This window comes from Palaemon carinicauda, chromosome 26 (genome assembly GCF_036898095.1).
Source record: "Palaemon carinicauda isolate YSFRI2023 chromosome 26, ASM3689809v2, whole genome shotgun sequence".
Classification (NCBI taxonomy): domain Eukaryota; kingdom Metazoa; phylum Arthropoda; class Malacostraca; order Decapoda; family Palaemonidae; genus Palaemon; species Palaemon carinicauda.
Genome location: NC_090750.1, coordinates 30,181,101 through 30,187,129, shown reverse-complemented (window position 1 = coordinate 30,187,129; position 6,029 = coordinate 30,181,101).

Here is a 6,029-nt window from a genome sequence, read left to right as displayed (position 1 = left end):
ATTCATTGGCCACCATAGTCAACAAATTTTGCTCCTATGAGGCCACAAGAACAACCACCATCACCCCATGTGCCTCTCCTAATTTGTATGCCCTTTCTCCCTATAAAAAAAACAAAGGAAATGGCAGCAAATGTGCTACTTCTCATGCAAACCATAACAGGGACACTTCATGTCTTTTCTGCGCAAAGAATCACGGCTCTGCAGAAAAGTGCCCAACCATCAACAGTGTATGCGGAAACTGTGCCGGCAAGGAACTTTGGCACAAGACCTCAAAGTGCCCTGCCAATAAGGCCCCATGTAAACACTGTGTCTGAGTGGACCGCTACAACAGATGCTGCCAACAACAGATGCATGCAAGTAGGGCAGCCTGCCCTTTGCCCCTTTTTGGCCCTTTAGTAAACACTTCAATTATCGTAAGGTTAAGCTCCTATCCACAATAACTTGCCCCTCACCGGTACTTAAATTCCAAGGTTAGGATGCTGCTGGACAAAGAAACTGATGTATCAGTGATGGGTCCCTAGCACTTGGACCTTCTTCATACCGCAAAGAATAAGCTACAACCTCAAACTTCCTTGGTGAAATTCACTGCAGGCTGATCAAAGAGGATAATAGCTTTGGGTACCAATCCTGTCATGGCACGGTCTAAGTTCCCGAAGGTATTCAGATGCTATTTCTGTCCAATTGACTTTCCACGGCCCATCCTACAGGTCCTCCATGTGAGTTACCCCTACATGCCAACACAACCTCTGCTGAGGCCAAAGAATATTTTCTTCAAACCTTCCAGGATGTGCTCGTATCTGAAGAGGGCCTTAAAATAGTTTCATGTAGATTGATGGCAGGACCTCCAATAAAAGTTTACCTTAAAGAAGACGCAGTTCTTTTCACCATCCACAGCCACGGCAGATCCCCTATTCTTTCCGTGAACCTGTCAAGAATGAACAAAACTCCATAGTACGGTGAAGAATCATTAAGCCTTGTGAAAAGGAGCCATCGGGATGGTGACACCCTTTAGTCATCCCAAAGGCCAACGGGGTTTGCATCACAGTACATCTCACCAAATTGAACATGCAAGTCTCCTGACAGGCCCATATTTCACACACACCCATAGCTTCTATCTGTACTTTGGATTCCACCACCAAATTTTTCACCACTGCAGACGCTCTGCATGGCTACTAGCAGAAGGAGCTAGCGGAGGAAGACCATCATCTCACCCCTTTTATTACAACTTACGGACACTTCCAGCATTGCTGAGGACCTATGGGCTTCGCTGCCATTGGCAATGCCTATTGTTACTACGGAGACCTGGTTCTCCGAGGAATGAAGAAAGGCATAAAGGTTGTTAATGACATTCTCATATTTGGCGACAACATACTAACACCTTACCACAGGATCCATGAACTACTACATAGAGAATTGGGGTGTACACCACATAACTTCCTCACCATACTACCCGCAGTCTAACCGACATGCTGAAGCGACCATCAAGGCTGTTAGGGCTGTCAACCACTTGATCCTCAAAATGGTCCCTTCCGGAAACATTGACTGCAAGGTATTTGATTTTTTCCTCGTTGAGTTACCTTACACCCTGGTTGCTCTCCTGCCAAGGTATTGTATGGTCCCCTCTCTGAAAATGAGTGTCCTCAGTCATACATAAAATGTTGGCAAGAAAAGGCACATGACAATGGCTGCCGAGCTGCTGCCAGAGTAGCTCAGGTGCAGAACAACTAAAATGCCTATGCTCGTCCTGGCCCAGATTAAATGTGGGCCAACATGTCCATCGCCAGGACCAAACATCTCACAAAGGGGACAAGAATGGGATCGTCATGTATGGCGCATGATCATGCGAGTAGGATATTCACCAACCAATTGGTCAAGTGCTATGTCAGAACCGTCTTTTTGTATCCAGTGCTTTGTCCCAATCAGGTCCCCAAGATTAAACAGGCCTATATAGTGACCAGATAATTCGGTTTCGGAATATTCTGTCCCAGAAAATTTGGTCCCAGAAAATTCAGTCTCGGACACTGCTCATGAAAATATTAACTTACCTGATCAGAATCATTAAGAATAAATGAAGTGTGATTCTAATGATAAAAGTAAAAAATGCTATGTATATAATATAAAAAAAATGTACTTATATTTTCGTCTATCAGACGAAAAACTTGAAAATTTAGTCAGAGAGAATTTGGTCCCAAAAAAATTCGGTCCCGATAAGTATTAATCCCAGACTTCCTAAGAAAACATGGATTTAACTGATCAGAATAAATAAAAAATAAAATGTAAGTGTAATTTTATTAATAAAGATATTAAAATCACATGTATAAATTGGCAAAAAATATATCTATAATATTGCTTTTCTTCAAACATATTAAACAAGAAATTAGGGTAACTTATAATTCAAACCATCAAAAATACATATATAATATCTATTTTTATCAAACACATTACACAAAAACATTTTTAACTTGATCTGAGGACATTCTATCCCTGAAAACTAAACCGAAGAATTTAACGAATGTAAACTTGCCTTATCATTACGATCATATGATTTAACATTTTTTTTATTCGTGTATCTATTGGCTTGTATTTCCTTGTTGTCTGGGGATTATTTCAGTTTATGTAAGAGATTTTTTGTCTTCGGAGAGTATCAATAAAGTTCCAGATGTTCGGGTGTTTGCTTTTTACTGATGTCCGCAATGCTGAGTGAAACCCGTCAATAGCGCTTTTTTCCGATGCAATTTCTGAATTACTATATTGTAGACATTCCAAAAATTCAATAGATACAAGTGCTCTTCTTATCTCTCATGTATTCCTCTCTTTGGCTTAACGTTTGTCAGCTCGAAATAGTTTATGAAGTCTATTGGAATTTATTCGTCGCTGTAGAGATCTTCATAAGTATCAATTACTTCTGTTCAATTAGTGAACAGAACATTTCAATTTTACTGGCAAAAGAGCAATGAGTACTATATCGATCTATATATCAGCATTAGCATAATTTCCTATGAACAGTCTGGCGAAAATGAATTAAACAAGCTATGTTAGGAATTTTCCATATAGTCTAGTGACTGAGGGGGGTCCTGTGTACATTTGTGGGTCAAAGGTTTGATATAAGAGACCATTTTAGTAGTAAAAAATACTTGGGTAGATATCCTGAATCAGAGTAGCAACTTTGGAAATCATCATTTTTATACACCCCTGAAACGGCTGCTAGGGCCAAAATATTAGACCAACATATGACCACTAACACATGTATAATGATGATCTCTTTATCTGCACATAGGGTGCTGGGTATGTATAATATTATATTTCAGGATTAAATAGTCTAGGTGAAGCAGCGACCTTGAATGTTAAAAATGGTTACCAAAATACACAACTGTATATACTGTATACCATATCTTCTAATTATTATTATTACTATTAAATGCTAAGCTACAACCCTAGTAGGAAAAGCTGGATGCTATAAGCGCAGGGGCCTCAACAGGGAAAATAGCCCAGTGAGGAAAGGAAACAAAGAATAATAAAACATTTTAAGAACAGGAACAACATTATAAAATAAATATTTCCCATATAAACTATAAAAAGTTTAACAAAACAAGAGGAAGAGAAGTTACACAGAATATTGTGCCGGAGTGTACCCTCACGCAAGAGAACTCTAAACCAAGACAGTGGAAGACCATGGTACAGAGGCTATGGCACTAACCAAGACTAGAGAACAATGGTTTGATTTTGGAGTGTCCTTCTCCTAGGAGAGCTGCCTACCATAGCTAAAGAGTCTCTTCTACCCTTACCAAGAAAAAAGTGGCCACTGAACAATTACAGTGTAGTAGTTAACCCCTTGGATGAAGAAGAATTGTTTGGTAATCTCGTGTTGTCAGGTTTATGAGGACAGAGGAGAATCTGTGAAGAATAGGCCAGCCTGTTCGGTGTCTGTGAAAGCAAAGGGAAAGAACCGTAACCAAAGAGAAAGATCTAATGTAGTACTGTCTGGCCAGTCAAAGGACCCCATACCTCTCTAGCGGTAGTATCTCAACGGGGGGGCTGGTGCCCTGGCCAACCTACTACCTATGCGCTAAATAATGTTGTACATTTTCCCCAGGATTTTACACATTATATGTATGCTGGTTACCAATAAAATGCTTTCGGCTTCAAGTGAATGGCTGGCATGTACGGTATTCTACTAAAAAGCAGAAGATGGTCTTAAGCAGACTGTGAGACACACACACACACACACACATATATATATATATATATATATATATATATATATATATATATATATATATATATATACATACATATATATATATATATATATATATATATATATATATATATATATATACATATATATATATATATATATATATATATGTATATATATATAAATATATATATATATATATATATATATATATATATATATATATATATATATATATATATATATATATATATATATATATATATATATATATATATACTTACATATAAATGCCAACGAGATACACACTGTAAAGAAACCGGTGCTGAAAATAGTCGACAGCATATAGTTCAAGTAGTAGTAATTAGAAAAGATGATATTTATGAAAGGCTTTTGCATGAAAACACTTCACAGTTTGTTTACCACATGAACAATGACAGTTACATAAGGATACTCTAAAGAAAAGCCTAGGCGGAATTACAGAGCAAAAATTATAGTCATGTACTTGAGCTGGCAATACGAGTAGAGTAACTGATGATGAAAATAGTAAGAGGTATACTAGATATAAGACTAAACCACGAGAGTTCCATAACACCTTTGACATTTACTCAAAAGTATGTGTAGTATGTGGTCTGGTGCAATACAAAGATGTAGGTAAAAAGTTTTGCATTTCAGAATGTTATAGAGCAAAATTCCCACAGAAAACCACTGTTTATCTTTAAGTTAAGTGTACACACGATCATGTGATTTCCAAAAACATCCAGTTTGTGATTGGGGTAGATTTGTTGTGTCACAAAAAAACTGCATCAGTTTATACATGCATAAGGTTGAAAGGAACACAGAATCTATCAGACTTCAGAGAGATCCTTCATCGATGTTTAAGGTTTTTCATAGATTGGTTCTGTAAATGTCAATTTAATCAAAGGTGTTGGGTATGCTAATAGTGATCTCAGAAATCTTGCTAACCTGCTTGGCAGTGACTTAGACTGCACATTTACTAACCGGGAAGTTAGAATCTTGCTTAGTCAGCACTAATGTGATATTTTCCCACTGGAGAGCCAGGCATGTCTCCAATGGTTCTACTGAAGCCTTTATCTCGTAATCAATTCAGTACAGTCAAGCCAAACTTGGGCAATCAGGCTGTGAATTCATAGCCTTCTTTCAATTCCCTTGTCAATGAAGAAAATGTGCCCGAGGAAATAGTTTGATTTCTTCCATTAGTTCCTAACCCCATGGTTGAGTATGCTAATGCTTACACAGCACTAAAGAACTTTCAGAACAGGTTATGTTGAGTCAACTTAATCCCAAAAAGGTGACAGTTATGTTTAATGAAGGTGTGTACCACAATGCTAGAGAAATTATGCTGCAGTGGTCTATGGAATTCTCAAATATGGTCTTGTTCATAGGATCATTCCACGTGTTCAAAATACTGCTTGAGTGCATTAGAAAGTACTTGCGTGGAGGAGGAGCAGAGACCTGGACAAAGTGTATCATATTCTGAGCGAATACACCTACGAAAGCAGCTTTGAATGGATCCAACGATGTGAGGTTATTGAATGGAATATAGTAGCGATGTTGAGTCATTAGTTGATGAGTTCTTCATAATATATAGAACAGAAAGCTATCAAGAAGAACTAACACTTCTTCAGAAACCGAAATCCGGTGTGGTAGAAAAGAATCCAAAATGTATGCACTTGGTGCGTCATCGAATACTTATTTTGTGAAAATATTCACTAAACATTACGGTGTCATCCAGGGAAAATACGATTTCCTTATGGGGTACGACATATGCACGGCCAAATCGTAAATTTGTTCAGAAAACTGATAACAA